We start from the raw sequence: 22,147 nt of genomic DNA, 5'->3' as shown, positions 1-22,147 counted from the left end.
TTATTTAGCTTTTTTTCATCACACACTTGATATTTGCACTACTGTATGTTTTGCATAAGAAATTGTGGTTTTAAGTTTGTTACTAACAAATTTTGTTTTAAAGAATACAAAATCAAAACGTTTTTCTTTACTGTAGGTGATCCAGTTTTTTCCTACAGAGATGTATTATTTAGAGCTCCCATGGAAAGTTATATTGATGCGTTATGAAACAATCTGAAATAAAAATGTATGCCTTTTTATAGCCTACATTACCAGCAGTTTTAATATAACCAAACATATTTTAAATGATTGAATCCAATGCTGAGGGTAGGTGTCAGAAGTACTGATTAACTGCATGTGACCAAAACAGCTCTTTAACTTCAGGAAAGAGTATCAACGACTGATAGATCAGTGTTAAAGCAGGTTGGGCTTTCTTGATGATAAACACTGCCAAAACATGAACTGGACAAAATCTTTAAAGAGGTATGACATATTGCTTTGACCACAGGGGGTGTCGAATTCAACTTAAACAGTTCAAACACAAGTAGCTTCTCACAGGAGCTTTACTTTATTTTTCAAATATGACCACAGGATAATAAGTCACCACCCTAGCAATGAAGACACACTTTTTGCATTTAAAGCCAAACTGCAATCCACATCTAGCGTGTTTCTTGCACAAGCAAATTTCATGTGAACTATCCTCAAATGTCAAGCCAGAGAAATGGTTTGAACCAGCAGCTCTTGTATGCTGATCGATAGACTCGCTCTCACGCCTGCTGAGCCTGCAGGAGAACTTTCATATTTATGTTTTTGACCTTTGAAACAACAGAAGTAAGATTGTGAACTTCTTTACTCCATGTTACAAAGATGTAACATTCTTAATAGTATGATGAGTTCTGAATACACCGATCAGTTTCAGAAACATGTTCAATACATCAGACTATCTTTATCAGTCAGTGAGTTTTCCTTCAGATTTACACACAGAACAAGCTTACTAAAGTTGGCATCAAGGGTAAATTAACCTGAATGCTTCCACTGAAATGCTTTTGAGACAGAAGTTTAAGTAAAAAGCTCCTTAGTGTCTCGGCAACTTCCTGATAACAGCTGTCACACCAGTCACATTCATTTAATGCAGCTGATGGTAGTGCAGGTAGATGTAGGAAAAGGGCAGAGAGCTCCAAGTGCTCTTAAGTTGAACATCCACAATCCTCAAATAACCCCTGTGCTGGAGAGGGAGGAGTGCTGAAAACTAAATCAAGTTCTAAACCAGGATCGGGAGAGGTTTGTCTGGAGATATCAGAGACTCTCGTGGGACTGCCACTCGATGTTTCTGGTATTCAACACAGACAGGGACAATTTTCCAAGGGACTGCATCTATAAAAGCACCATTTAAAAATCTGCAGCCTGTTTATGAATCACCTGTTGCAAGGATTACTCGCACTTAATAAGTATTGATGTTTGATCTTGCTTTTAACAGACATTATCCATACTGTTGTTTTGATCTTGGTGCTGTTTTGTCTTAGCTTTTCTTTGTGCTCCACACTTTCTATCATCCCAATGATCAGTCATCTTTTTTAACATAACAGATGGTTAATGAAAAGAGTTTTAGTTTTAAAAAAAAAGCAAACAAGGACTTGGTTTGAAGCTGATGGCTTGGTGTATGCAAGGTTTTTCTGATAGGCTGCCTTTTGCTCTGCAGTGTGTTCTGAGACATTCCTATTACATCTGTATGTTTTTTTTTCTTTTGTTTTTATCAAATTACTTCTTGCTAAGTTTATTTTTGATTGGGCCAGTGCTTTTGATTTTTGATCTTGCTGCTGTTGACTTGCAAAAGCTCTTGAGAATGATAAAGCTAAATTGACAATTGACTAAAAATATAATACATGCATGTAATGCAAATGTGTATTTCTATTTTTAACCTTAAACAGAAGCTCATTTTACATACTTTTATGGGGGGAGGCCATTTCCTTTAGTAGATAAGATAAGCTGTCCCCACGACCCGGACCCTGATGAGCAGCTGAAAATGATTTGAGATGACATGAGAAGCTACACCTTTGTTCAACACACCATAAGAAAATTTACAGTGTAAAGTGAAAACTTCACAATGAAAGTATATCAAACAGAATCGTATAGTAAGACTTCCTTATGAAAAAAATTACATATGCAGTGTAAAATAAGTGAAAAAGTCCTCTGGAAGAGGTGGGACCATAAACTGTATTATATACGGACGTGGTCTGCACGACGTCATCCGTCTGTTCAGATGCTGAGTCATGAAGCCACTATTGGAAATGCTGACTCAGGAGGTAGGCTTTGAGCCTCCTCGCTAACAGCTAAAGGCTGCCAGACCTGTCAGTCATGTGAGCTACACCTGTGATTAGATAAACTCGGGATATTAATACCCTCTACGCTGCTAGAAAAAAAAAAAAAGATTCACCCCCCCCCCAAGTCCCACTATGCGCAGATAAAGAAATGAGAGAATGAGACCCACGCTGTTTTTTGAACCAGGCAGTAAATTGTTTTTATGCCTTAAAAGTCTATTTTTATACTGGCTTGGTGTGTATGTGATTTCTTGTCTTTCTACAGCCAGCCTCAAGTGGACACTTGATGAACTGTGGCTTTTAGTACTTCTGCATAGGCTTCATTTTTTTAAACTAGATGTTGCCCCTTGGGAAGGAAAAGTTGTCCATCAGAGCCATTGGCCTCTGTCAGCCTCCACCTCTACAGGGTCCAGAGGGCAGCCTGGCTTTCCTCCAGTCTGCTCAGTCTCTTTCTCCCTTGTCCTGTCCGTCCACAGCAGGAGTAATCCCTTCCATGTGGTGCTCGTATCTGGTGTTAGCTCCATTAGCCATGTGATGCTACTATGACACTACTCTGCTGGTTTTCCCTCTGGTGCTAGGTTAGCACGACAAACTCATCCATCTTATTAGAACTTACATTCCCCAAAACGATGGATGGAAGGACAGGTCGATAACCTCTCTTCTTAACTGGCACCACAGTACCAGCACATCGCCCCCATCTCCTTCTCCTCAGCTTGCAGGGAACATTGGGCTTAGCACCAGTTAGCATCCACTAATTCTAGATAGAATAAAGCAAGAAAAAAGGACCAAGAAGAGAGACCTGCTGCAATGAGCGACCACTTGAGCAGTGCTGAGCGACAAACAAAATGGTTTCATTCTTGCTGTTTTCACCAATGTTTATTTTGATGTATTTACTTTTTCCCTGCACAAAGCCTTCATTTCTTTGTTCGTCTTTGCATCTGGAGAACTGCAAACAGGTTGTCCATCCGTGTGCCTCCCTTTCATAAAGAAAAAAGAAACAGAACTGTACTAACAATACTATTCATGCAGTCTAATGATAATACGTAATGAAATTGTAATACAACCTAGTCTTGCTCTGTGTAATCAATCACTTCGACAAGTTCTATCTGTGAAAATGGGGCATTACATAGAGTATCGCAAACAACTACTGGAGCAAAACACTCAAAAATTTTCCATGTCATTTTATCTTGTTTCTTGATTACTGACAAGTCATGTGTGACAACTTGCACATCCTATTTCCCAGGTGTATGGAACACACCATATGGATGCCAATGGTTTCTGGACATTGTAATTGTTGAGCTAAGCTTTGCTAACTATTTCCCAAGTTTTACCAGGTACACAATTAGTATCAATATTTGAAGTAACTCAAGAAAGTAATTTATTTCTCTGTTTGCGTTCTTCATCCTTTGTGTAAGTACAGGTTGAATGATAGGCCAATTTATTTGATGCGATAAACCAAACTAAAACAAACTAAATGTCATACCATGACTGCACACACTGTGACACGGTTTCATGATTTATTTAGCTGAGAAAAGCACGTTTCAGCACCTCGCAGAGTCCCAGCTCAGTTTGAATGAAGCCTGAGCGAATAAGATGGGTTACCAGTTGTTCTTGGGCTTTAGAGGTCAGACAGCAAAGTGTCATCAGATAGCTAATCAACTCATTCAGATATCATTACACTGGGCTAAATCCCTGTTAATCCCACAGAAGATTCCATCAGTGTTCCCTCACAGGTCAACTCGCTCCTGTGTGAGTGTGTGTGTGTGCTCACATGTAGGCGGAATGGACAAAGAGAGAGGTAATTCTTCATGTTGATAGACAATGATTGTCCTTCAATAGGCCTCGTTCACTCTGCCCTCTCTGTCCTTCTCCTTCTCTCCATTTTCACCCTGTCCCCCTCCATCTTCCCTCCTCTCCTTTCCTGTCTCCCCTTTTCTCACCTGGCTCCTCTTCTGCCTGTGTTGGCTGCAGGATTAGCACTCTGCTTTGGTCTCTGATTGATGAGACTTCTGTCAGTCCATCTGTCTCCTCGTGCGCTTGTGTCATCCCCGGCCTTCTCCATGCATGTTATGAGAATTGGGGGTTTTGGTTCAGGCATGTTTGCCTGTGTAAAAGTTGCACACTGTGACTGCTGCCAGTAGAAGATAACAGACAATGACTGTTGTATTATCTGCTGACTTCCAGCTATCCATGTATGGAGTACAGTTTTTTTTTTATGCTGTTTTTATTTTGTTCACTGAAATCAAATTTACCAAGTAATCCTTGTGCATGATATAAAAAAGTGTTTTGCATCATGTCTCTGAAACCGACAATTTCTTTCTTTTTAGTGTGTCTGCTGAATGTGAGTGCAGCCTATTACCGTTGTCCTGTCATTCATCTTTCTATTTAAAAATCCTTTCTGCTTTTACCAAATTTGTCAGATTTTTCTTTGATATTTTCTATGGTGGGTATTTCTTCTCCAGGTCTGTGGTTAGGGAGAGCTCAGGGTTGTTTTTCAGTGTTTTTCCACAGTGGACTTGTAGACTTTAGCTAGCACTGTTGTTGCTGTTGTTAATACAGATGTGGAACAACCCTGCAAAATCAGCTGTTTGCGGTTGACGCTCACTGCTTAAGATTCCTGCAGAATTTTGGATATTAAGGATGTGCAAGCAATGCAGAGGAGGCATATAACTACGAGGGAAGAAAGCTGGTACTGAAACAATGATGAAATGTTTTGGAGAGTTGTACAGTTTGGTACGGGTTGGATCAGTTCAGCCTGATCCTGTTTGTGTTTCCACAGCCAACCATGCCCCCTCATGGTAGGTGGCCTGTAAGCTGGACGCTGATAGCTGCATCAGTTACCGTATTTTCCGCACTACAAGGCGCTTCGGAGTATAAGGCGCACCTTCAATGAAAGGCCTATTTGAGAACTGTTTACATATATAGGGCGCACCGCATTATAAGGCGCATAGAGTAGAAGCTGTAGTAGTGGTTGGGGTTGCTTTATGCATCCACTACATAGAGCTGCGCTAAAGGGAATGTCAACAAAACAGTCAGATAAGTCAGTCAAACTCAGGCTACATCCACACGGAGCCACACATTTTCCTATCCAACTATTTTCTGTGCCGTTTTCAAAAAAAGTGCGCTGTAAAGACACCGTCCACAAAAGCCGTTTCCAGAGATCAGTTCTATTGCCAGACCGTTGGGGGGGCGCTGTATTGCTTTAACAATAAACAAGAGAAGAAGCCCAGGCCAGCCCGTTAGCTAATGTTAGCACTTAGCAGAATTCCTCTTTACAGGTTCTTACTGCTTACCGCTGTGACTCCGGCGACGCCCCCTAACTATGGTAGGGGTATATATAAGGCCCTTGGATTTTAAGGCGCACTGTCGGCTTTTGAGAAAACTGAAGGTTTTTAGGTGCGCCTTATAGTACGGAAAATACGTAATAAATATCGGTCCATATACAAGGCGCATTGGATTATAAGGCGCATTGTCGGCTGTTGAGAAAACTGAAGGCTTTTAGGTGCGCCTTGTGTAGTGCTGAAAATACGGTATGTTATAGCATGAGGCCATGGCAGCCCGACACAGTGTGTGCCGCAAGTAAATCCAATGAAGAAGAAAAACATGACACAGTAAAGAAAGAAGAACAATGGGAGACATCCAACCTTTCACCTTCTTTGTGATTGGCATGTGTCTCCTCACTACAAAGCCTATTCAAGCTTCTTTTCAGAGAGGGCTGTGTGCTGCTGTTGCATGGTAAATGACAATTCTTTTGACCAATCAACAGACTGCAGTGCTGTAGCTCCACCTTCTGGGGTTGGATCGGTATGTCTGGCACCCCAATGAAGGGGTCTAAAAAAGTGGCACGGTACGATTTAGTTATTTAGGGATATTACCTGGGATTAACCAGTTGAGTTGCCACAAAATGTGTGCCGTACGGAGACGAACCACATTGAACTGCTTGGTAGAAACTGGGCTAAAGATGGATGAGCAATCACGACTAGTGAGGAGCCAGCCACTGTTTCAGGAATACAGTATAGCATGCCTTACTGAGACGTGGCGGCATCATGAAATTCCTTAACATACTGTCACCAACTACACAGAGAGTGAATGAAATGACAGGAGGCTTTTTTCAATAACAGATGGTGTAATCCTGGTCACGTTCAACAATGGATGCAGAATAATGGATGCACAGACATTGATTTGTTTACTTTGGGTCTTTGGCTGTATCACCTGTCCAGGGTGTCCTCATATGCCAAACAAAACATCTTACATACTTTCATCATGAATCTAAACTCAACAAAAAAAAGCGTAAAAAATGGGAAACAATCTGGTTGAAACAGTTCATCACAAACATGGTCCATCATCACACACATTTTCAAGTTCAACAAAATGAAAATGAGTCACTGTGAACTATAAGCTATTTCAATCAACTTTATGTGTAATGAAACTGTAACACCCCCACCCCTCAGTGAACACTGGTACAGATTTAGTTCCCTAACTGGCAGGTAGAGCATGAAATCTTACATGTTGACTACAGCGGGTCAACCTTCAGATCTCTGGAACCTGCTACATCCTTCAGGTGATAAGTGATCATAGAAGTTGTACTCACTTTACACTTTACACACATCACTTTACAGTTGATGTTTTCATTCATGATGTGACAAACATCTTACAGCTACATTAGAGGTCTCATTTTATGCAAAAATCACTTTATTAAGTCTTTTAGTGAAATTTGTGGTTCTTTGGCTTTCCTCCCAGCCCACAAAATGTGATATTTAATGACAAAACCTGTACTTAGTAGGTCTCGTGAAGGTAAAATCCTGACCCTAAAATGAGCTGTTTGGATTTGGGGGATTGCCGACATCAGCGATTCCCTTTTTCGACCAATCGGGAGCAAGTCTGGCCTGATTCTGATCCCTCCCCGCCCACTTCTCTCCTGCCACTGGAGAGCAATCTCTCTTGTAGCGGGGAGGAGAATGCCAAAGTTGAAGAGCCATCACTGCTTTGTTTTTGGCTGTAAACAGCCACATAGTTCCATGCACAAGCTTCCCATCTCAGAAGGAGACAAGACTAAGTGTCTAGAGTTCATTTATCAAGGAAATGTGCCAGCTACACTCAGTAAAACTGTGCATGTGTGTGCTAGTCACTTCACGGCCGACTGCTTTTCCAACTTTGGACAGAACAACAGAGAGCTGGCAAATACACTGGTCCTGAATCCAGGTACATTACCAACCATCCACCAACAAACCTCGGACCCTGGAAATGTGAGTATTTTAAATGCTGTATGCTGTGGAGCAGATATAAGAGCTTTTCCTCAGTGTCCCCCTGTCTCTGTGTTAGCTTCAGGATGCTAACTGTAGCTGCGGTTAGCCTGTTGTTTTAGCCTGTAATGTTACGGTAAATGAGCTCCGCTGTTTTATAAACATTGTGCACTCGGAGCTCGTGGCACCGCTCTCAGTGACGCAGAAGAGCGGGGCGGTATCAGTGGTGGCTCATTTACATATGAAGGTCACGCCCACTAAATCAGACCGCTCTGAACAGAGGGGCTATGAGAGCCTGGAAACAATGCTGCTGTGCTCGATTTATTGGCTTTTTGGACCAAAACATGTTACTACCATTTCATGAAGACATCAATGATCCATATTAAACTGCAGAAAAGGAGCAGAATATGGGACCTTTAATAAAGCCATATAAATCAGATCTGTAATCAATTTATGGACTTTTATGGCTGATTGATCAATCAAAAGTTTAAATACTTCAATCCATCCATCCATCCATCCATCCATCCATCCATCCATCCATCCATCCATCCATCCATCAATCCATCCATCCATCCATCCATCCATCCATCCATCCATCCATCCATCCATCAATCCATCCATCCATCCATCCATCCATCCATCCATCCATCCATCCATCCATCCATCCATCCATCCATCCATCCATCCAGTACCTGCCCTGCCATCTCTCCCCTCACTGGGATCAGATTAGCTCCATCCATCGTGCTCTCAGACCTCCCTTCAGGTGAATAAAGAATCGCCGGACAGAGAGGGAGGTAATAGGAGGGATGTGACCCTGCGACCCACTCGACAACAGATGGAACCAATCTCACCAGTCTCAGACACGCCATCTATTCACACACACACACACACACACACACACACACACACACACACACACACACACACACACACACACACACACACACAGTGTGTGTGTGTTAGTATGTGTGTAATGATAGCAGCCATCCATTTACGATGCAGCTGGTAATGCAACTCAGTGTCTCACTGTGCTTATTGTTGTGTGTGCGTGTGTGTGTGTGTGTGTGTGTGTGTGTGTGTGTGTGTGTGTGTGTGTGTGTGTGTGTGTGTGTGTGTGTGTATGTGTCTTTGAACCAGTGTCTAAGCTCTAATATTTTATCACTAGCTCAGCTCCAAAAGCCAATGTACTGTCTGATGACTGTTTCAATTTCGACTGTCAACTGGAAAAATTAATCCTGAACGACTTTGAATAAACTTTAAAAGTTCATTTTCTCCCGGGAGTGTGTCATATGGGATATGTTGACCATTATATTTCACCTAAATCCATGCATCACAATAACACATAAGCAAGAGCACAACACTCGGAACTATAAAAAACAAAAGCCTCGCAGCAAAATGAAAATAAAAAGCACTGCTTTAATGTAAAATTCCTTTACCTTGTAGCTCAAGAGGAAGTTTATAATGACACAGCAGAGGCTTTATGAGCTACACACACATTAACAAACACATGCACACGTTTACCACATGTCTTTAGGCTATGTTCATACATTTTATGCAAATCAAAGAATATAAAGAAGTAATTGCATTGGCTTAAAAATGACGACAACAGGCTTTAATGCGTGTGTTTGGATGTGTGAGTCAAAACCTTTCCTCTATTCAGCTCAATGTGCATAAGAGCCATAGTTTATCATACCGTATGCCCTTGGAGAACGACAAAGTACCCAGTGATCACACATCTAGAAGCAGGCTGGTCACTATCATTTACCTTCAATTGTGTGTGTGTCTGTGTGTTTGTGTATTAGCACAGTTTGTGTGAGTGAGATAAGACTATGTATAAAAAGTATATTAAGAGAAGGTGCGACCCTGGGCGCACACACACACACACACACACACACACACACACACACACACACACACACACACACACACGCACACACGCACACACACACACACACACACACACACACACACACACACACGCACACACACACACACACACACACACACACACACACACACAGACTGAGAAACAGAGTTAGTGTTTTGGGAGAGTGTGATGGTAAATGAAGCGTGAAATGAAGAGTCAGAGATGTTAGAACATTCCTTCCCCAGGGATCCTCTGCAGCAGACTGACACAGACCGGGCCAGGATAGATCAGGACGGTCAAACCAAGCAGCAACCTCCAGTGTTGAGAAATGAAACTAATGCTTAAGTGAAAAAAACCTGCAGTACCCAAAGTCTCCACTAGAGGTTGGGTCAGAAAAATCCCTCGCTTCCAGGGTTTATGTCACTGCTTCAACAGGTCTACCAGCTTCATGATTTGTTTAAATTGAGGACTGAGTTGTTTTAACTCTAGGAGATGGAATCAAGAATTTAGGAGATGTTTTAAGTACAAAGATTAAGCTTTAAGATTATAATTATTACTCAGCAGGCCCAACAGACCCTTTATATAAATCTTATTAGCAAAACACTTTTCAAGAAATAATGTAAAGTAAAGCCTTAAAAAGAGTTTATTCCAAATATGCAAAAGCACAGAAATTCTAAGTTACAACCATCGACTGTAAAAAAAACAATAGAAAAAAATGGACGCCATCTTGCTCAGCTTGAAGTGAGGTTGCCACAGAAACGGCTCCTCCTGGTGGCTGGCTGTAGTATAGGTTTTAAAAATCCGGCTCTCCAGTCATACCAGATGGGCTGTGGTCAAACTTTAAAAAATTAATACACCTCATAGAAATGTTTCTCACATCAGATTGCTGTGGTGATTTGGAGATATCATTTAGCTGCCTTGTATTCAAGTTCTCTTTTTCTTGAAAGTTTCATTTTCATTAGTTATAAGAGGTTCAAGATGAGGTATTACATTACGTTTAAAAATGATTGACAGCTGCTGTTCTTGTGTATTTTTTGGGGGGATAGTATAATATGTCAGGACATAGAGTCAAGAAGTGATTAGGCTCTTGAAAGAAAAAAAATGTTATTTTTGTCACCTGGCTCCACTCAGATTCTCCCAGAATCTCTCACAGTCTTTACTGTGCAGACCCTGGCTGCACAACTGCTTCAAGGGCTGCGCCTGTGACAGGAGTATTTAGGCTCCAAAACAGTACAATGGTAAATGGCAGAGCCACGCTGTCCTTCCTGTATACAGTCTTATGGTTACAACTGTTTGTTTGAGCAACATATGTGCATGAAAATTTAAGGAAGCCAAACACAAATGAAACAAAGAACAAGAACAAAAGAAGTAAATGACCTATTGGAAAAGAAGTAAACAGAAGCATAACTTGCTAACCCCTTTGTACATAAATACGTATGTACATTTATATTGACTTCTCTGCCTCTCATTGCCATGCATTACCATTTAATTATTGATGGTTAACATGAATGATCATTTCCCACTGTCCCTTCCAAATAACATGTTTTTGATCATTGAATGGTTGATATGTGGACTTTGTTTGAGTTCCTTACCTAGATCGTTCCATAGCTTGACACCAGAAGTAGATATACAGAATCTTTTTAAGGTTGTTTGTATATTTTTGATGACTTGAGATTGCTTTATAGCTACGATGACTTGCAGTACAGGGTTTTAGGACCACTTGCCATACTTTATTCAAATGGTAAAGTGGCCTCTCTGACCTCCCCCTGACCCATGTCCAGAAACAATGTTCTGATCTGATGTGATTATAAAATCAGCATCCATCAACACTCTGTTAGTGCTTGCTGAGATGATGTGTCTGCTGCCTATGTGGGAGTACCAAGCACTAATACAGAGTTCAGCAATATGAGTGACACGCTGAAGCATTAAAAGTAAGTGGTATTCCCCTTTAATGGCTATTGTTAACATTATTATCCCAGATTTGAGTGCCGTAGCAGGTCATCTAATTCTATTGCAGACAGCTTGAGCCTTTCTCTCCTCCACCAGAGTCCATTACATTGGGTCTTATCTCCTCTAATATGCTCTGCTGTTAATGAACACTCAGTCCGTTAATGTCCTGCTAATTAATGGCCCATCAGCCTCCTCACAGTGGTAATTAAGTGCCAGTTGAGGCGTCTAATTGGCATGGCTTCTGATTGGATCGAGTCACGCTCGACCCTCTGGGACACAGGAAGTGAATTACAGCTTTGTCATCGCTACGGAGAGGACTTTTATAAAAACTGCTGACTTGCTTGTTAAAGAAATAGAATTATCTTGTTAACCTAAGTCTAAGTGAACTGAATGACAGTTTCACTCAGTGACTCTGACAGAGGACGGACTGTCAAATCTAGGTAAAGGACAATCAGTGGCTAAGGTCTGTCTATTTATGAAGCATTAACGTAGCTTTACAGTACAGAAAAAAGCTCAAACATACCTGTTATACATAGAGTACAATCTTTATATGATTTAATTTTGAATATGAAAAATGTAATATTTAAAGTTTTAAGGTCTGAAACAACCAGTTTGAAATAACTAGTATCTAGTATCTCCAATTAATCCTGGTTAAAGACTCACCAGACACAAACAGAGCTAAAAGGACAACAGACATATGAGAGATTCTAATGTATTCCTGTAGTCCTTTTAGCTCTCTTTTTGGTCGCCACCAAGTCCTGACACAGATCTGATGTCTTAAGTTGCAAAATCCTGCATGTGTAGCTGTTTTCTGCTTTCATTTATCTGCTTTTTGGTGATAGATATTTGACTTTTTCTTTTTTCTTTGACAGGTGCTGTCAGAGTGAACAGAAGGTTTGGGAACTTTAAGCCAAAACAATAAGCTAAAATATGACGGCTTGCTTTGCTGTGGCTATGTTAAAAAGTCCTGCGTTAACTCTCTATCAGGAATTTTCCACACTATACACTATGGCTTTAAAGGCGCTGTGAGGGGTTTAAAAGTGATCTTGAAAAAAATCTCCCTTTTAGATATATACCTGATCATAATCAACACTCCAAAATGAGATTATCAACACCAATACTGCTGGTTACAAGTTATTTTAAATTTCTAATTTCTAGCTTTTAGGATGGGTCGACCAGGACTGTATTGATTTTAAGGCACATCTAGGTCTCTATGACAACACCACGCCAGCTGACAAAATTTAGTAGTGAGAAGCGATAAAACACAGAGATCTGTGATTTTCTCTGCTGAAAACAATTTCTTTGACTAATTTTGTAGTGATGATGGACACAGGAGCTTAACTGTCAGACAGAAAAAAGACAGAAGAGCAAAAGCTAAATAAAGAAAGGCTGAATCACTCTGTAACACAGGGGCTAAACTGTTTGTGATAATGTCATTTTAACCCACAGTCAGCAGTTATTCCGCAGTGGTCTGTTCAAACTTGAGAGTCTATAAATAAAAGGGAGGGTGAGCTTATGTTAGCTCTGCTTGATAGAAGACTGGCAGGACATAACCAAGATTTACTGACGTTACATATGACGGACATGTCTTAGTGCACCGGACTGCCAGCTACGCTAAATATCAACAGCTAAACTGACAGTGTTTACTTGTCACGTTAGCCTACAGATATGTCAGAGCACTGGGCTGCAGATTTCGCTAACATATAGCTGGCTGCTACAACGTTTGCTTGATGTCAGGTTTCAATCCGTAGCTGTATGTAACTGTACTGATAAGTTCCTTACGTCAGCATGTTGTATCCGGTAAAAAGTTGTCTTGAATTAAGAATATTTGTTTTTGATCCGATCTCCATTTAACTCCAAAACAAACACATGCCTCACTAGAAGTGATCTACGACAGTGTGCGGAGACTCTGGGCCCCAAGGTGGCGAGGGAGTGCAATCAAAACAGATCCTCCTCATAGCAGCTTTAAATACTGTGAATTAATGAATCATGAAATATACAACATTGAGAGAAGGGTATCCTTTAATAAAGTGTGAGAAAGTGAACCCTTCATCCAACACACTTGCAGCACAAGCGAGGCTACCAAAGCTTCACACGTGGTTGATGGAGAATTTCCTGTTAATTAGTTACACAGAGAAGTGATGAGGAAAAACAGGAGAAGAGAAAATATTTCAAGGCAAACAGGAGTTCAGAACCAGGAAGACTTATGAGATGTACCCGCATATGGCTGGATGCTGGCCGCGAGCTGCTCGAGTAATTAGTTTTACTGTTAAAAAGCACAGAAATAGCCAAAGGTTTAGGGCAAAGTTTAAGGCAAAGAGAAGACTCAATAAAATACAAGCTAACAGTGTGAGGTGATAGTTTTCACTCACATATGGCTGACTGGTTGCTTCAAGCTGTTGGATAATGAGAGAGAGGGAAAGGTAAAGAAGACGAGTGAGGAGGGATAGTTAGGAAGAGGAGAAAAGAAGAAAAGGGGGGAGTGAGAGGGGAGAGGAAGAAAGAGATGGAGAGGAGAGCAGAGTGGGGAGGGGTGGGGCTGTTTGTTATAATGAGGGGACAGAGCAGACAAACACCTGAGAGAGAGAGGGAGAGAAGGTTTGAGGCAAATAAAGACTCCATTTGGCAGCTACTGTACACACACACACACACACACACACACACTGTATACTGGTTGCTCGGAGCAGCTTGGGATAATAAGAAACACAATAAGGTGGTTTTTATAATGAGAAACAACAGCTGAACCACCGATGGCAGAGTGAGGAGGGTTGCAGGCGATGGACAGCTCCACTTACTGTACTAAACAAGCTCCTGCACGGAAATAGAAAGTTGTTACAGCACACCCATACTTGGTGAAAAAAATACCAAGGATGAGATGTTTAATGTGCCCTTGACTACAAGCCTGGCCCTATGTATGATGGCAGTAATGACTGAGAATAAACTGATGCAGTTTTGTCACATTATGGTGCAAGGTGAAGATGCTAACAAGATGTGGTATCATTGTGAAGCAATGAAAACAAGATGCACCTTTTTTTTTAAAACTGAATTTAAACCTGTAACCTGCTAGGCAGAGCAAGTTCTTGAAAATATTCCCAGTGATTTTATTTTTTTTCTTGCTGGATTTTTAGCCCAAAGGTTATTTTCGCTTGCTACTTTACAGTAATGCATCCATTGATGAATAAATGTTGAGTCTGAGAATAAAATTGTAGGGTATACTTACCTGCTTCTTAAGTAAATGTCACAAGATATCTTTTGTTTGGTTTATTTTGTAAAGTAAAAGACATGGGCTACATTTACATGCAGTCACTATTCTGGTTTCTGGATCTTTCGGGATAAACCGTTTACATGCATGAGCAAACAGAGTTCTTCCTGTATCCCGATCAAAATGGCGACATATGGGCAACATCTCGACACATGGAAAACATCATGACGCAATGCACGTCATCTCCGCCTCATCTTGCTGTGTCCATAGCAACAACAACAGCAGCAGCAGCACAGGGACTTCCTGCACTAAAAAAGACCAAGATTATTTGCAAACAGAGCATGTGCAGAACGCAATTCAATGTTCCTTTTGATGGAGATATCTAGAAAAGCGTATACATGACCAAATAGAAAAGAAGTACCTTCGGGGTGTTTTTCGGGTTTTAAAAACTGGAATAAAAGGGTTATTGGTGTTTACATGGCCCATGTGCAACTGGGTTATTGCTAGTATTCTGAATATGAAGGGTTACTGACATAGACAGTAAAAGAAATGGATGTCATCTTGCTCGGCTCGAAGTGAGGTCGCCCCCAAAACTGCTCCCCCTGGTGGTTGGCTGCAGTAAAGGTACAAATATCTGACTCTACAGTCATTCCAGATGGGCTGTGGTCAAACTTTAAAACATTAATACACCTCGTAGAAATTTTTTCTCACATCTGATTGCTGTAGTGATTTGAAGATATTATTTGGCTGCCTTGTATTCAAGTCCTCTTTTTTCTGAAAAGTTAAGTTTAAATGAGTTATATGAGGTTAAAAACAAGGTTTTATGTCACGTTTAATGATGACTGACAGCTGCCGTTCTCATGTATTTTTTGGGGGGATAGTAAAATATGCCGGAAGGGAGAGTCAAGAAGAGATTGGACTCTCAAAAGTAAAAAAAAATATTATATTTTTGTCACCTGGCTCCACTCAGATTCTCCCAGAATCCCTTACTTTCTCTACTGCGCAGACTCTGGCTGCACAACTGCTTCAATGGCTGCGTCTGTGATGGCGGAATTTTGGCTTCAAAACCGTACAATGGTAAATGGCGGAGCCACGCTGTCCACTCTTTATACAGTCTATGGTTACTGACTGCATGTAAATGCACGATTGATTGTATTTGATTCTTAAAAAACCTGAAATTATGTTAATTGTGGATTTTTTGTATTATATTTGAACAAATTATATTGTATTTATTTTATTTTATTTTATTTTATTTTATTTTATTTGACCACATTTATCTGAGAAGATATGACAGAGCAGAAGGTAACAGTCAACATGAGTTTGAGCAGAGAATGGCCTTCACACAGCATAAAGTTGACAGTGTGAGTGTACTGCAAAAAAAAAAAAAGGCTTTTCTCTATTTAAATGTCTCAGTACACCATGACAGTGTCCCTGTAGGTCAACTTGAACAATACCTGAATCTTATACGATGATTTGAATGCACACTTGTATGTTTTGGCCGTCTGTGAAAAACGGCTGATGCAACCAGTCCCTGCAAGGATTACAATAAACCTCCATATAAATCATTTTACCTGTGTTGTTGGCCTTGCAGAACAGACATAGATGTATTACTTTTCTAAGTAGTAGGATGTAGAAGGATACATTACTATAAATGTGTGAGTGTAAAAGAGAGAATGATACAGTTGTTATAGGACGGAGAGAAAGACCTTTAAACAAGATGCATGAGTGCTTAAGTTAAGAGGATTGTTTTTCTCTTTATGTCACCCTATACTCTGTACTGGATATGTGTGTGTGCGTGTGTGTGTGTGTGTGTGTGAGAGAGAGAGAGAGAGAGAGAGAGAGAGAGAGGAAGGGAGAGAGAGAGATCAGAAAGCCTTCTTCTTTTTTCCCCTGGATAAGCACTTTGTTGTCCTTGGGAGACTGCTGGTGCTTGGCTTCTCGCGCACACTCGCCAGGCGCTGTTCCACCGAGCTGTGCACGTGAAGTGACCTTCCTCTGCCACTGGCTCAGTCACGCCTCTGTGCACAGCATACACACAGACACATATTCACACACTGTCACACACACACATACCTTTGGGGCCTCGGGGTAACACCATGTGTCCCCTGCGATGCTTCAAACTGACATACATCCTGTGTTGTTCACTGTAATGGTCCAATAGAAACACAAACTAACACATTTACACACTTGAGCGAATACAAATCCTCTGTGTAACACTTTTCCAGAAACACACACATTGCACACTTCAAATAACATGCAGCATCAATTTCTCTCAAGATAGAGGTTGGTGCTGGTCATATAGATGCCAAATTAAAAGCAGGACACTTAATATCACATTGTAATCAATGATGGTGTTAGGTTGGTTGTGACATTGCAAAGCCTCATAGTAACAGTAATGGTATTTCTCAATACTGTTGCTCCACAGGAAAGACTGCTGCCAGGGACAGGCCTCTGATCAAAGACTCTAGAGGACTAACAGTAATTCTATCAATACACAGGAAGAAGTCTGGTTTTTATTTTCAGAACAAGAACAGGAGATAGAGATGAAAACAGCAGAGGAGAGGTAAGAGATGTTTGACAAATTAACAATAGGCTGTGTAGAGGGTGAGTTGGACCCTGCAGAGTCTAGCTCACCCTGTCATTACAACCCACTCACTTTATTATCTGTTACTTATTATTGTTGACACCATGAGAACCCAAAAATGTGAGTTGAAGTTTGTCTATGGACTTAAACTTGTAACCTCCTTGACTTTTACATCAGATCAGGAGCCACAAACTGGGTTTATGCGAACCAGAAATCTTGTCGGGATTCCAGTTTGCATAACTGTTGCCAAGCTGAATGTTAGCATGTTTTTTTCTTCCATTTTTGTCATAATTAACATTAAAAATTGAACATTTCCATTGAGTGCAAGGTCCGACACGCAGATGCTAGCAAGAAACAAAAAGGCAGAGATGAGGCAGACCTTATGCTTGGGGATTCCCAACCCCCGGGCCGTGGACCATTGCCGGTCCATGGGCAAATTGGTACCGGGCAGCGAACCCCCCCCCCCCAACTTACATTATCTCGGTTTGATTCATTATCTGAATCTAAACAATGTTTTGTTTTGAAAAATGACTGGATTCTCTTGGTCATACCCGTCTATGACTCATTCTTGACCCCAAACCCCAAAGCTAGCAAAATGAACAGAAAACAAAGATCTTTGGATTTTTTTTTTAGGCAGGGCAAAAGAGCCAGTTAGGAGACAGAAGAATAGCCGGTCCGCGAAAAAAATGCCTGACCAGTTCGTGGCGCAAAAAAGGTTGGGGACCACTGCTTTATCTTCCTGGCTAACAGCTACAGTGTGACTGTCTGTCCAGCAAATCAGCCATGCCCTAAACTCATTGACTGCCACTGATGTCTTGACATCAACTATGCATTTCAATGGGGCGGGCTGGTGAAGCTTGTCTATCAGGATCAGGCTTGTAAAGTCCTTGCTCATACATTACTTTGGACAGAAATATCTGCAGCATGAAGCTGTAAAAATGTATCTCAGTTTAGTCCCACAAACTCATTGAAACGAGAAATTTTGAACACAAACACACCTGACACAGGAGGTAGCAGGGTTACGTCACTGTAATTACAGCAGCGGTGAAAGTGTTGCAGGGTGTGACAGTTGTTCTTTTAGCCCAGATGTTGACCTCCCTGTACAGCCTCAGGGCTCCTGCTGTAAACACGGGCAGGAAAATAACCCCAGGGTGGTAGCATGGTTATCAGGCCGGTGCTGACAGATGCTCATTAGAACAAACAAGCACACATGCACACACAGAGCCGATAACCTGATAGCTCCTTCTCACTTGAATAGCTCGGGAAACTTTCTGATCTTACTTTCCTCTAGAAGTTACTTCTTTAAGGAAGAATGAACGTCATGCATGCCTCCAAATGCTTCAGTCTAATTTTCAGGTGTTCTGGGATAAAAACTAGTGTTTTTCATATGCCCTGCTGAAGAATAGGCTTCAAATATTTTGTTTCGATTTGATGCATCTTAAAATATTACACCTCCCTGACACATATAATACCTCCCTAACTCTCACATTTTAACTACATCTCCAAGATGAGGGATTATAACTTGACATTGATTTCTTTTTTGACCTCCCCAAACAGTCATTCTTTTGTTTTTCTGTTGTTGTAAATTGTTTTCTGTAACTGTGATTTCACTATGTGATTCCAAGCATTTAAATTGTTTCATATCTTCCAAAATAAGATTCTCAAGCTGTGTGGATACACAGAGCCTTCTCTGTACAGTAAAGGCAGAATTGAACATTTTGAGATAAAGATGTATTTATTCATAGATTCACCTCATCAATGTTTCATGTGATAGTGATCTTTGGCCATCATTCTGTCTGAGAAATATTCTCCAGACTTTTTGATCTTGTCTGTGCATCCCTACAATACACCTGAGTTCCATTATTCTGCATTTAAAAGCTAGCAGCAGGTCATAACTGTACAACGCATTAGCATACAGTAGTAGCTATGAGCAGGCAGACAGGTGTTAATGATCCTCAGAGGGCTCACATATTTATTCATAGATTCACTTCAGCCTAATTCTCTTCCTATATTCAAATGCACAGTGATAGCCCGCCCTATTTCCACTCTGTTTTGATGTACCTTTACTCTGTCTGAGGCCCAAAACACAGACAGGGAGTGTCACATTAAATCTTCATCATCGTTTTCAGCTGAGGCATCTTCTTGCACTCTATGGATGTATTTAAGTGCAGGAAAACAAAAAAAACAGGCTGATTTTTGTTCACACTCAGATATTGACAGATTTAGTTCATCATTGATCTTTTGAATATAACACTTTCAACATGAATTATTATGACTTTAATATGTTCCACTTTTTTTTACATTCATCATTCACAGCTTTTGATACACTGCATATCCTGTACTTTTTTCTCTATTTGTTTAAGTTAAAGGCAAAGCAAAAACAATTCATTATGTTGAACAGAATCTATTATTTATTCTTCCAAAACAGAGGACAGTGCAGACGGATAAAATGGACTTGTAAATGTGCCAAATTGCACTCATAGACTAATTTACATCTGTTGCAGGTTTAATGTTAACATATAAAATGTATGTTAATGTGTGTCAAGTTTTTACAAAATTTACATAAATAAAATTACACAAGCGGACAAAACATCATAAACGTAAAATTAATTACACACACACACACACACACACACACACACACACACACACACACACACACACACACTAATACATATTATATGTATTACTATATATATATATATATGTTTATATTGAGGCGCTGCCCTTTTGGCTATGGCTGCCTTTTGCAGCAGCTCTCGCTTTTTTGTCTGTTTCTTGCAATTTTTTCGTCTCTTTTTCATCATCTTTGTATTTGGAGTGGATCATTACTTTGTATGGATCATTTGTTGGTCATGGACACCAAACTTTTTGTGTCTTCGGTGATATTTTTACTACTTTTTCTCCTGTGTTTGTCTGGAGATCCTACATGAAACCATGGCTGCATTGTTTACATGTTAAATCAGCAGTTAGCAGCCTGTAGCATGTCAATGCTAACTGGTGTAAGGCCTGATGTCTTCCCACAAGGTGAGGAGAAGGAGGTGGGGATGACGTGCTGGTTCTCAGGTGTGACCTAAGAAGTGACAACATGGACCTGTCCTTCCATCCATTGTTACTGGGAACGTAAGATCTATCTCCAATAAGGCAGAGTAGCATCATGCTTTTCACAGACATGGCTAACAGAGCTAACATCAGACACCAACGCCACATTGGAAGAGCTTCACCTGCTGTGAGCAGACAGGATCCAGGAGACAGAGACTGAACAGACTGCTGAAGAAGCTCAGTCCTGGACCCTGTGGTGGTGGAGGCTGGCTGAACTGGAGAATGATGGACTGTTAGTGAAATTCCAAAACTTAATATCTTATAAAGCAGTGTTTCCCAAATGTTTTTCAGGTGGCCCACATTTTTGGAGAAACAAACCACGGCGACCCAATCTGAAATATGTCTAATTTGTAAACCAATTGACAGGATAACTGTGCAAATATAAAAAAAAGATTCTTTAATCATGTTTCTGCATCATCTTATATCTTTTGTACCAGCTAAAAGGCCTAACATATTTGACAAATGCATTTCAGCTTTGTGAGGCCTACACTCTGAAAATACTTGCATTTTTACCTTGACAGGTTAGCTTGCTTGCTTTTCAGAATTGTATCCCAGTCATGTGATATTCATGACAAGATATTCAGATGGGATGTTCATCAAGAATAAAGGTAACGGCATCAGTCCATGCCTCTTTTCCAGCGTTACGTCACTGCACAGCTGTAACAAGCTGTTAAAGCCCCGTTTCTGCAGCTGGTGCCCGTCCAAGATCCAGCAGTGACTTTTGACTTTCAAACTCAAAGGGATTTTGAATCTGACTTCACATCTTTCTTTTGGAAACTGATGATCAAATGAATCAATATGTCAGCTCTTTCATATGTGTGATGGTGACACAGTGAATTGTAAAACAGTAGGAAACATACAGTGATGTGGCTTTGGTTGTTTGAGTAGCGCCAGCTCATGGCTTCTGACTTTTAAAAAAACAGTCACATGTTTCCAGTTACAGTAAACATTGTTGATGTCCCTTCACAATGAAGACATAATCAGCTATGACAGCGTGAGGGGCCAATGATCAGTAAACAAATCGGCGAGGGGAGACTTCTTTTGGTTAAGCAAAGCATGAATTTTGTGTAAGCATTTTGGAAAATAATTTGGTGACCCATAAAAAATATCTGGAGACCCACCTTTGGGTCAGGACCCAGACTTTGGGAAAGATTGTTGTAAAGTGTATTATTATTTATAATGTTAAAAAGTTCAGTACTGTCACACTCTAGCCAGCTAATTAATTGAAAAAGCCTGCAAGGCTTTCCTGGGCCTTTCAATGGTCTCAGTCTGGTTCAGTTGGCTACACAATCAAAGGGAAGGCTGCTGACTGACAAATGTCCCGAGTCTCTTGAAGTCCAGTGTAAAGTTTTCACACTCACTGATGGTTTAGGGTGCCATGTCACAATAAAAAAAGCAATATCAGTTGATCACTAATCTGTCTTGAATGACCCATTTAACTATATATTCACGTCTTCATCCACTGTCCACACAATGTCTTGCATCTTCTTTTTAGATATTTCTGAACAGTTTATTAATCATACAGGTTTTCTCTAACATATTCTTCACAAAAGCCACTGAGATTAATTCATAAAGTGGAGTCATCCTGAAAGATTCACATAAAAACTACATTCTTTCGTGTCCATGAGTAAACAGCTGATCGCTATAAAAAAATAGAAATATAATGATCTTGTGTTCTCAAATCCTGCTATATTTAAAGAGAAAAACATTAATGTTTTTAAAATTGTTAGGAGCACTTTAATAATAAAGGTTTGTTCTAGTTGTCTACTTCACTACTGAAGACAGATAACCTGAATGAAAGCATTTATTTGTCTGATGATTCAGTCAAAGAAAAATAAAAGCCAGACACAAACCCAGAGACTGAGAACTCTTTTTCTGTCTGGATAGAGGGTCCCGTGGGTT

The sequence above is a fragment of the Halichoeres trimaculatus genome, unplaced genomic scaffold, assembly GCF_033239565.1.
Source record: "Halichoeres trimaculatus isolate MK-OKI-2021-1 unplaced genomic scaffold, fHalTri1.1 fHalTri1_scaffold_12, whole genome shotgun sequence".
Lineage (NCBI taxonomy): Eukaryota > Metazoa > Chordata > Actinopteri > Labriformes > Labridae > Halichoeres > Halichoeres trimaculatus.
This window is presented reverse-complemented; position numbering follows the sequence as displayed.